This window comes from Meles meles, chromosome 3 (genome assembly GCF_922984935.1).
Source record: "Meles meles chromosome 3, mMelMel3.1 paternal haplotype, whole genome shotgun sequence".
NCBI classification, from domain to species: Eukaryota; Metazoa; Chordata; class Mammalia; order Carnivora; family Mustelidae; genus Meles; species Meles meles.
This window is the reverse complement of record NC_060068.1, coordinates 52,145,529-52,157,862: the sequence shown is the minus strand read 5'-3', so window position 1 is coordinate 52,157,862 and position 12,334 is coordinate 52,145,529. Positions and strand designations below refer to the sequence as shown.

At 34.6% G+C, this 12,334-nt stretch overlaps 1 protein-coding gene across 6 annotated transcripts in view; it reads left to right on the top strand.

Annotated features, from left to right (window-relative positions):
* Window positions 1-12,334, top strand: part of FER (FER tyrosine kinase) — a 466,540-nt gene that overhangs the window by 186,637 nt on the left and 267,569 nt on the right. The gene's annotated exons all lie outside the window — the stretch shown is intronic.

The following is a 12,334-nucleotide window of genomic DNA, read 5'->3' as shown; positions in this document are numbered from 1 at the left end:
GTTTAAAAGTTCAGCTGTTTAAAATAACGTGATCTAGTCTTACTTAGAAAACAATGTGTTTCCTAACCATGGATTAGTTAAATGTCCATTCACATTTTGGATTTATTTGCTATAATTCTTTTTTAACATATAACACATGTTCCTATATTTATTCCACTCAAGCAACACTCTCTTATACACAATTGAGGCAAAGCATAAAGTGTTTTAATTAACAAAAAAGAAGAAAATTATAATTTTATATAAAAGAGGTTTTCTACTTCAGTGTTAGCCTTTGATGCTGCTATTATCACATACTTCTGAACTCCAGAAGTATTCTATGGGAATAGGGAAGAGCTATGAATGAATGCAGACCATCCACCCTGGCATTAAATAGCAAATACAAAAATAAAAATAATTTTAGGCAAATACTACATGGTAGAGTAAGTCTCTTTTAAGTCCCATATTAATGTTGTTTTCTTAAGTTAATGATTTATAACTTCAGAGATAAATAGTAGTTAAGACTTGGTTTATTATGATTTGACATTCAAAATAAAGTATAGGAGGCTTGATTAGAAATCTATGATATATTCTAGAGACTATGAGGACAGGTTTTGATGACTTAGGAGAAAAGAAAAAGAGTTCTCGAAATACTTAAAAAGTTTTTTAAAGAAGAAAAAGTAGTTCTTGAAAGGAAAGTTCAAGTGTCTTCTTCAAAAAGAAAAAAATCAGTTTTTAAAAAAATTATTATTATTATTTATGCACGTGCGTATGAGAGAGAGAGAAGAGAGAGAAAGAGAGAGAGATTGATCTCTTTAGGATAGGCAACCACGTGTAATTTCATGGTGGGGGGGGTGGGTGGGAGCAGAGGAAGAAGCAGACTCCCCACTTAGCAGGGAGCCCGACATGGGTCTCAATCCCAGAACCCTGGGATCTTGACCCTAGTGGAAGGCAGATGCTCAACTGATGGAACCACCCCAGTGCCCCAAGAAAATCAGTTCATAAAAAGGAAAGTTCAGATACTCAGTGAACACTTCATAAAATTATTTATCATTGAAGTAAGCCAGCAAAACACCAGACATCGTGAAGTTGTCATTCACTCACCTTTATTTCACTTAGTCGGAGGTCTTTGTGCCAGCAACTAGTAGGAGTTTATTAGAGAGCTGATTTATGAAGGGTGCTTTCCCTGCCCAATTTTCCTTTAGTCAACTATTTTACCTACGTGAGAGAAGGCCTGTTACAAACTCAAGGTTATCTTCAGCTTTAGTCTTCGGTGTAAAATTCAGAGAGTGGAATTTAGAGCTCTAGATGTTAGCTTGTGACAGAAAAATAAGAATTTGGAGATAGTGGAAATGGGATGACACTCCCAATGTTTGTTTTCCCAACAACCTGGGATTCCTAAGAATTTTGTGCCTTCCAAACACTTGTCTGGGAGTGCAACAGTGGCTTCTGAGACTTCATGTCACATACGCCACTTTGAAGTTCATAGTTATGAGAGCTTCAGCTTTTGGCTCTAGTGGAGCCTGTTTTGATAAATCAGGGTTGATAGAGGGTGAGCGAGGTTTTTTTCTTTTATGTATATAAAGACACTCATTATGTATAGAAACAAAAGAAATACAGTTAGTTCAATGTGATGAAGTTACACGTGGTTGCCTATCCTAACATTATAATTTGAACAATCTTAATGAATTAATGGTACAAATCTTAACTTTTTAAGATTTGAAGTTATTTTCCATGTTATTGTCTCCATTTAAAAATGGTCTCTACTTTATTCTTAAAAAAATTACCAAATTGACAGTGACTGATATAGTTAAAACTTTGGTATTAACAAACTACTTTTACTGGAGTGAATTGAAGTGCCTTTCCCATAAAGCATGTGCCTCGTTCAAATATATATTGTGATCTGTTTTTCATAAATTATCAACATCCTGAAAGCTGTGAAGTGCCCATTTCTTCTAAAAAATTGTTCACTCTGTAATTGAGAATTCTAGAGAATGTTCACTTCCTCAAGGCCCATTTGGTCTATTAAGATCTTCGAGCTGAAGGAGATCATTACTTCTATCAGTTAAGCGCTCTTCGGTATTTCTTTATTTATTCAGAAATCTCATGAACCAAAAACACTGAGGCAGTCTGCAGTTCATGACACTGTTGTTCACTCTGAATAAATACACACAGGTTTTTCTCTAAATCATTAGGTGTATCCTACTTATTTGGAGAAGCGGTCTCCTAAACACACAGGTAATTGAGGTCTTGGGTCTTAATATGAATATGGAGGTTTCAGGTGTTAAGTATGATAATTTAAGAAGCATAACAAGTTAGAGACTACTTAATCATAATTAAATATTTTTTCTGACACAGTATAGTATTTTTTAGAGTATTCTAATTTGGTAAATATAAAATAGAAATATTTTTTATTGCTTTAAACAATTTTTTTCTGTAAAAAACTTAAAAACCTTGTCAAAATGGCATAGTTAAGCATATTTAAAATATTTGTGGTGATATACCTCACATAACATGAAATTCTATCATTTTAAATTGTACACTTAGTGGTTTCTAGTATACTCACTATGTTGTGCAACCATCTCTACTATCTGCTTTCAGAACATCTCAATCTCCCTAGTAAGATAGTCCAGCCTAGCAGCAGTTGGTCTCAATTCCCTCCTTTACCCATTTTCTGGCAATCACTAATCTACTCTTGATCCCTAAGGATTTGCCTGTTTTGGACATTTCACATAAATAGAATCATATAATATGTGACCTTTTGTGTCTAGTCTTTTCCAATAAGTGTAATGTTTTCAGGTTTCATCTGTGTTGCAGCATGTGATGTATTTCATTCCTTTTTATGACTGAATAATGTTCCATTTATGAATTTGTCACATATTGTTTACCCATTCATTAGTGGATGGCCATTTAAGTTGTTTCCACTTTTTGGCTCTTATGAATAATGCTTCAGTGAACATTGATGTACAAGTTTTTACATGAACATGTATTTTCAGTGTTCTCTGTTACATTGCTGGGTCATATGGGCATTCTATTTAAATTTTTGAGGAACTGCCAAACATTTTCCCCCTGTAGTTGCACTATTTTACATTTCCACTAGCAGTATATGAATGTTCTAATTTCTTTAAATGTCATCAGTGCTTGTTACTTTCTGTTTTTTTTAATTATACTATTACTAGTGGATGTGAAGTGATATATCTTTTATTTGCATATTCCTTAACTACTGATGTTGAGCATCTTTTCATGTACTTATTAGCCACTTGTATATGTCCTTCACAGATATGACTGTTTCTTTTCTTTGAACATTTTTTAATTAGGTTGCTTTTTAATTCTTGAGTTATAAGAGTTCTTTATATTTTGTGGATACAAGCCCCTTAACAGATATATGGTTTGCACATTTTTTTCTCATTTTATGGACTGTCTTTTCATTTTCTTGATAATATCATTTGACAAAAGTTTTTGACAAAGTCCAATTTATCTATTTTTCTTTGATGGTACATGTTTTTGGGTGGCATATTTTTTAAAAAATCATCTAATCCAAGATCATATAAATTTTCACCTTTATTTCTTTCTGAATGTCTTATAGTTTCAGCTTAATACGTGAAGGTCTTTGATCCATTATTAGTTAATTTTTGTATATGGTGCACAGCGGAGGTCCAGATCCATTATTTTGTATGTGGAAGCATATTTAATTTAAAATCTTAAAAAAGCAACAACTATGATATCACTGTTTCTTTATTCAAATGAACATGTAAAAATTGGAACTTTAAAGTGTATTTTTAAATAAAATAAGGAAATTAATTGCATTATACATAAGGAAATGAAACTAGAATTAATATTATTGCCATTGGACTTGTTGTAGCTATTTATTTCAACATTTTTAATAATGTGGCTAAAATGTAGTGCTTATATGAAGACAGTCCCATGGAATACTTCGATCAACAGTCTTGATGGAAGGAAGAATGTGAGATAATTAGATGATACATGAATTTGTCTTTAATCAATATAGCATTTGATGGTTGATGTTTAATATTTATTGTTATGATCTGAGTAGTTTTTAAACATGTTTTAACAGCTCCAAGAATGTGTTCTTTTTCTCAAAGTACTAAAAGCCTTAAATAACCTTTTCATTAGTAACTGGGCTCTGAGAACTACTCCATATCCAGCATCTTCCTGTGCTGTGGGAGGTTATAATCTTGCCTTGAGAACTATTTCTCAGAGACTGCTTCTAAAGTCAGAGCCAGAGAAATTAGGATTAATTGCATAATCTGGAAACCTACTGGTAATTGTGCATATCCATTTCCATTGGAAGTCTTTCAAGTCACATTCTATTTAATGAGATCTGTTCTGGTCATATCAAGAACACTTCCCTTTCTCAAATCCATCTTTTACTGCACAATTTCTGTAGTAAGTGGTTGAGCAAACAACTTGTTCCATCTTATAGCCCCTTGTGAGTACTACTTGTATCAGTGCTATGATCACACCTTTCGAATAGTAGTACTCTTTGAAAAGTGTTCTTTAAAACCAGAATAAAGTACATTTTGGTCTAAATGATTGTTCTTAAAACCTCAGAAAAATTACATTATTCAACTCTTGGAGCACCTGGATAGCTGAGTGGGTGAAGCATCCAACTCTTGATCTCAGCTCAGGTCTTGATCTAAAGGTCATGAGTTTGAACCCCACATTGGACTCCATGCTGGGCATGGAGCCTACTTAAAAAATTATTCAACTCTTGCTTCTTTAAAATTCATATTTTCTATACATATTGCTATACAATTGGTATACATATATACAACTTAAAAATTACTTTATACTATAATTTAGAAAATAAAAATATTGGGAGATAAAGATATGCTTCCATTATATAGAATAATATAGTAAATAAGATTTGCTGGCTTGCTTCATTTTAGAAAATTAGAAAATTGTAATTCAGCTATGTTTCAGTTGTCCATCATTGTAATGTTCGTATTATAGTGCTTGGCTTCCACCATTGGCATAAGGAAGTGTAGTTCTTTTCACGCATAACGTAATAAAGTGCTTGTGGTTTTTAGTGTTCTCCTTCAAGCCTAGCAGAGCAACCTTGTACCTCCTTTAAAAAGACATGTTGTTAACTTCAGGTTAAATACTATATATATATATATATATATATATATATATATATATATATATGTTTTTAATTTATTTGACACAGAGAGAGAGAGAGAGGTCACAAGCAGGCAGAGAGGCAGGCAGAGAGAGAGGGGGAAGCAGGTTCCCTGCTGAGCAGGGAGCCCGATGTGGGGCTCGATCCCAGGACCCTGGGATCATGACCTGAGCCGAAGGCAGAGGATTAACCCACTGAGCCACCCAGGTGCCCCTAATATTATATATTTTAAACCTGAGTTTTCTTTGTTTATTCCTAAAGCTTTAATTTACCTCCCCTTTTTCTAGCCATTCCCACTCCCCAGACACTAAGATGTAGAAAAATGAGAAATAAGGGAAAATAAAATTCTTGTAGCATCTCACTATCATACATACATTGGATTCTCCTGCCTATTTAGTCATGTTTAAGAAGACTAAATATTATTCTCAGAATTGCTAGCTTTGAACAATTAGCATTATCACATAAAATTTTTAAGAGAGGCTTTTTGGATTTATTTTCTGTAACCTGTCATTTTACTATATAGAGAGTACATCTATTCCTTTACATGTTTGAACAAATACTTAAAACAAATGATCTGATCATGTCCAACTGATACTGTATTCTTCACCAGAAATCTCAACTTACTGATAAATGTTTAAATTTATTGAGATATGACTCTTAGAATGAGTTGGTAATAGTTTTAGTTGATATATGTAACATGAAATTAGCACTGAATATATTTAGTTGACTGAAATGTGTTGTTATTGATATTGTGGCACATTTTATATATACTATTGTATGAGCTTAAGAAAATATTAGCTACTGAAAAAATCAAACTGTAGAAAACAAGCAGTGAAATGATCAGGTGAGAGAGCATGAATGAGAGTCGTAAGTACAACTGGAAAAAGTGAATGGATAAAAATAATAAAGTGAAAAAAGAAGATGATTATGAATAAAGAGAAGAGTAAGGGAACTAAAGTAACAAGGAGAAACAAAAACAAAAACAAAAAAACAAAGCCAGAGGAAATCAGAAGGTATTGGAAGAAGCAGAGGCATTAAACCAAAAGCAAAAGTCTTTTAAGAAAATTACTTTGCTAGAGAGAGTGTCTCTTATGAGAGATCCAAAAAGGTACACAAAAAGGCGACCAAGGAAATGGGAAGTTGTGGAAGTAAGGTAATATTTGAGTTTGACTTACTTGTCTATCTTTTTAGGTAAAATTTTAGAAAGAATCGTATGAGAATGCAAATCTCTGATCAGCATGTAATTCTGACTAGTTATTATGCTGGACAATAGCTATATTATTGGCTGAAGACTAAACAAACTCAAGTTCTCAAAAAGTACAATAGATCTTTAATCAAGAAATTTATGAATAAGAGTTTTGTTGCTAGTTTCATTGTGGAAAATAAACAGTAGGTGAAGTATCTTTGTTTTGGTTAAATATGTCAGTACATGAAAAAATGATCAATTCTACTTTATTGCTAAAAACATTGGAATTGTAGAATTACAGATAGGCCTTAGTGCCTCATTGCTCTAATTAATTACATTTACATCCTGTTTGTCTAGCCTGAGGCAATGATCATGAAGATCAAATATCTAGAATATTTTTTATTTTTCATTGTTTTAAGAATTAACTCATTCCATTAATTCAAGACAGAATTATTTAGAAATTTGGAAAAATGTAGCAGGCAGAACATTATTATTCATGTTCTCATTCTATTTTTATTTATTTATTTTTATTAAATATTTTTTATTTATTTGACAGACAGAGAGAGATCACAAGTAGGCAGAGAGGCAGGCAGAGAGAGAAAGGAGGAAGCAGGCTCCATGCTGAGCAGAGAACCCAATGTGGGGCTCAATCCCAGGACCATGAGATCATGACCTGAGCGGAAGGCAGAGGCTTAACCCTCTCAGCCACCCAGGCACCCCTTGTTCTCATTTTAGGTTAAGCATTTGTTCAGCTATCACACTCTAAATGGTATAAAATATACTTTCTGCCTATGGTTACATTTTCCTTTCCCTGAAAATAGCTTTTACTACTACCAGCCAGATTCTTATTCAATAGACCTATTCCAACCTTTTGCAAGTAAGTCATTCTCTTACTTCTGCATGACGTTTGATTCCTAATCTAAAATTTTCCAGTGATATATAGGTTTAAAATTAAAGGGGTCTTTATGGAATTTTTTGGAAATGTTCAAAACCCCAAATTACTTGTTCTCTCCTCAGTATAATATTAAACCAGATTTGAAATAGTTCTTTACTTAGATTATTAAATTAATTACTAAATTTATATAAGAATAGAAAAGAGAATTAAATGTCATTTTTATGGTTATTAAAAATTCATTAAAAATTTTTGTTTGTGGTAAGTTTTATTTAGCTTGTCCTAGTTCCTTGTGAAGTTTACTTATATGTTTTCCGTGCTGTTTTATTTTTTCTTCTTTTTTGTTTAATCGCTTCTTATTTGGGTGCCTGATTTTAATAGAATCCAGAGTTTGATTTTTTTTGAAGATTTTATTTTATTATTTTTTAAAAAGCTTGTATTTATTTATTTACTTACTTATTTTAGGGAGAATGTGTGCATGAGTGGGGAGAGGGGGAGAAAGAGGGAAAGAGAATATCAAGTAGACTTCATGCCAAGCACATAGCCCAATGAGGGGGTCTCAATCCCTGACCCAGAGATCATGACCTGAGTCAAAATCAAGAGTTGGATGCTTGACCTACTGAGCTGCCTAGGTGCCCCATGATTTTATTTTATTTTATTTATTTTTTTTTAAAAGATTTTATTTATTTATTTGACGGAGAGAGAGATCACAAGCAGGCAGAGAGGCAGGCAGAGAGAGAGGAGGAAGCAGGCTCCCTGTGGAGCAGAGAGCCCGATGCGGGGCTCGATCCCAGGACCCTGAGATCATGACCTGAGCCGAAGGCAGCGGCTTAATCCACTGAGCCACCCAGGCGCCCCCCCATGATTTTATTTTTTAAAGTAATCTCCATACCTGGTGTGGGACTCGAATCTACAACCCTGAGATCAAGAGTCTCAGGCTCTACCGATCAAGACAGCTAGTTGCCCCCGCTTTTTTTTTTTTTTTTTTTTTTGGCCTCTCAACAAAAAGGCTCTTCTTGCACTGAAATATTTGTGATAAAGGCATACAAATTGGGCCACCTGGGTGGCTCAGTGGGTTAAGCTTCAATTCTAGGTTTTGGCGCTGGTCATGATCTCAGGGTTGTGAGAGGGAACCCCACTTTGGGTTCCCCTCTCATCAGAGAATCTGCTTGAGGTTCTCTCTCTCTCTCTCCTCCTACTTGAGTGTGTGCTCTCTCTCTCTCTCTCAAATAAATAAATAATATATTTAAAGAAATAAGTAAAGGCATACAGATTTTCATGACATACTTGGAAATTAGGCTGAATAGGACCAGAAAAAAATAGGCCCTTATTCCACCCCTGCCAAAAATATTTTCATTTTCTAGTACTGACTCCTCTTTGCCTCTTCACTTAAACAAATCTTTTTATTTCACTAAGCCCAACATGTTTTATTTTGTTTAAAGATTTTATTTATTTATTTGGTAAAGAGAGATGCAGTGAGAGAGGGAACACAAACAGGGAGGGTGTAGCAGAGGGCAGGAGAAGCAGGCTTCTCGCTGAGCAGGGAGCCTATTGCAGGTCTCAATTCCCAGGACCCTGGGATCATGACCTGAGTCCAGGGCAGATGCTTAATGACTGAGCCACCCAGGCGCCCCAAATGCAATATGTCTTTGCTGGAATGTTCTTTAAGAATAAGGCCCAGGAAAAATGACTAAACACCTAGCCCAGTCAATCAGGAAAACTTGCCTGATTCAGTATAACTAATTAACTATGTTAGATTAACTATTGACTTCAAAAAAAGAACCCCTCCCCCCATAGCTTGGGCAAAAATCTTAACTTACTGACAAGGAAAATCTTATCCTACTCAGGATTAGAAAGATATAATATTTCATGAAAGACTACCTCAAAAACTAATGCTTACTGTATGGGGACTAACATAACACAATTTAAAAAAAAAGAAAAAAAGAGAAAGATATTTTTGAAGTAAAAAGCTTTGTTTCCTTTTTGATGTAATTATGACAGCTCTTGGGATGTTGGATTTTGTTGCTGATGCATTCTACATTCCATTACTAACAAGCTTGCAGAATTGTGTTGGAATTTAATTGAAATCATGTTAATAAAAATGTTCCTTTCATTGCTTGCAGAGAAGTTCCTGTAAAACCTGATAGACCCAGACTGGGCATATATAGGACATTTCCCTGTGTATGTGTATACAGATGCATGTACGCATGCATACACTCACAAACTGTTCAGCTTACACTATTTTTTCTTAAAGATCATTATTTATTTGACAGAAAGAGTGTGCGCACATGCTGGGGGAGGGGCTCCAGTGCAGGGGGTATGGGGTGGTGGGGGGAGTGAGGAGCAGAGGGAGAGAGGCAAGCTGATTGCACTGAGTGCAGAGCCCAACACAGCTCCATCTCACAACCCTGAGATCATGACCTGAGTCTAAATCGAGAATCAGAAGCTTAACTGACTGAGCCACCCAGGTACCCCCACCTTACACTTTGTATTGGTATTAGATCTCTATTCCAAAGAAACTAATAAATCCGAAGGACTGGATGTAATCCCTGTGATAGAGTAGGGTAATTTCCTTCCCATTCACTTATTTTTTAAAGCAAATAAACAAATGTAGATGTTCTTTCAAGATGATTTACCCCCAAAATAGATTCTTCACATTCAAATCCTTAAATGAATTTCTCATTGTTAGCTAAGCTTTTGTACTTCAGATGCCCTTCTTACTTAATGACTTCTCCAAGCTCTGCATTTTACTGTTCTAAATAAATCAACATTTGGGAGGATAGGTTGAATAGGATAAGAAATCAAGCACATTGACATCCTTGTTTGTGATACCTTTCTAATATGTAGACATTCTTGAAAGATAATGAAGAAAACAAATTCTTTGCAAGGAGGTGACATTGAATTTCTTATTTTATTGATTTTTTTTCTTAGAAAAAAAATCAAAACACTTTCGCCATTGGCAACACTTGGAAATATTTTTGTTATAAATATGGAAATATTTTTGTTAGTAAAAAATTTGGTGTTTGTTATAGTGAGATACAGTGTGATAAAATTTTGGAAAAGATTCATTTAATAATTTTGACTACATATTTTAAGAATTATAAACTATTAGTATACACAAAAATTAAATTTTGTGTGGATTATGCATTTGTTTTTACCACATACTTGTGGCTGGTTCCTTATATAATTTGTTCTTTAAATCCATTTTTGGAAACACTGATTAAAATTTTTTATAAATATTATATTTATCATAATTAGTACTAAAGGAAAAGCCTTATTTAGCTTACTAAAAGCTTCTGTGTAAGTCACACCATGTATCTATTTAAGAAATTAAGTGTATAATAAGTGGAAGAAGTAGAAACCAAAGTGGGAGCTCTTCTTTGATGTCCATTTGGGATTTTTCAAGGTTGTTTTTTTAAATCAGTAGGCTGGGTTTTGGATAATGTAAAATGGAACTTTGACCTAAAAGGTTTGGACCTCTTCAGTGGTACAAAACAATGAAGGCTATTTTTTTTTTTTAGTAGAAAATATAAATCAGCAATTTTATTATTAGGCCATGAAATTAAGTACCTCATATAAAAGATGGAGGCCCCAAGAGTTTAAAGTTGATGATATTGACATATAAGTTCTTTCTTTTTTTTTTTTTTTAATTTATTTTCAGCATAACAGTATTCATTGTTTTTGCACCACACCCAGTGCTCCATGCAATATGTGTCCTCCCTATCACCCACCATCTGGTTCCCCAACCTCCCACCCCCAACCCCTTCAAAACCCTCAGGTTGTTTTTCAGAGTCCATAGTCTCTCATGGTTCATCTCTCCTTCCAATTTCCCTCAACTCCCTTCTCCTCTCCATCTCCCCATGTCCTCAATGTTATTTGTTATGCTCCACAAATAAGTGAAACCATATGATATTTGACTCTCTCTGCTTGACTTATTTCGCTCAGCATAATCTCTTCCAGTCCTGTCCATGTTGCTACAAAAGTTGGGTATTCATCCTTTCTGATGGAGGCATAATACTCCATTGTGTATATGGACCACATCTTCCTTATCCATTCGTCCATTTGAAGGGCATCTTGGTTCTTTCCACAGTTTGGTGACCGTGGCCATTGCTACTATAAACATTGGGGTACAGATGGCTCTTCTTTTCACTATATCTGTATCTTTGGGGTAAATACCCAGCAGTGCAATTGCAGGGTCATAGGGAAGCTCTATTTTTAATTTCTTGAGGAATCTCCACACTGTTCTCCAAAGTGGCTGCACCAACTTGCATTCCCACCAACAGTGTGAGAGTGTTCCCCTTTCTCCACATCCTCTCCAACACACGTTGTTTCCTGTCTTGCTAATTTTGGCCATTCTAAATGTTGTAAGGTGATATCTCAATGTGGTTTTAATTTGAATCTCCCTGATGGCTAGTGATGATGAGCATTTTTTCTTGTGTCTGATAGCCATCTGTATGTCTTCACTGGAGAAGTGTCTGTTCATATCTTCTGCCCATTTTTTGATATGATTATCTGTTTTGTGTGTGTTGAGTTTGAGGAGTTCTTTATAGATCCTGGATATCAACCTTTTGTCTATACTGTCATTTGCAAATATCTTCTCCCATTCCGTGGGTTGCCTTTTTGTTTTGTTGACTGTTTCCTTTGCTGTGCAGAAGCTTTTGATCTTGATGAAGTCCCAAAAGTTCATTTTTGCTTTTGTTTCCTTTGCCTTTGGAGACATATCTTGAAAGAAGTTGCTGTGGCTGATATCGAAGAGGTTACTGCCTATGTTCTCCTCTAGGATTCTGATGGATTCCTGTCTCACTTTGAGGTCTTTTATCCATTAATGAAGGCTATTTTCACAACTAGTTTTCATTTACCGCAAAGATGTCATACTTTGTCTCTACACAGAGTTCATAACATCAGCCTGAGAGACTGTATATGTGAATATTTGCCTTTCATTTATTATTAATTCTAATTTCTCCGATTTGTAAATTACTTTCCCATGAGACATTGTGTATATTGTATTCTAAGTATCTCAAGAGTTAGTGCATATTACTGTTCCTTACCCATACAGTACTCTTAACCATCTGGGGCAATTTAGTTCTTTGAATGATAAAAACAAACTTTATACTTGTAACTAGAAAATGTGTTTCCA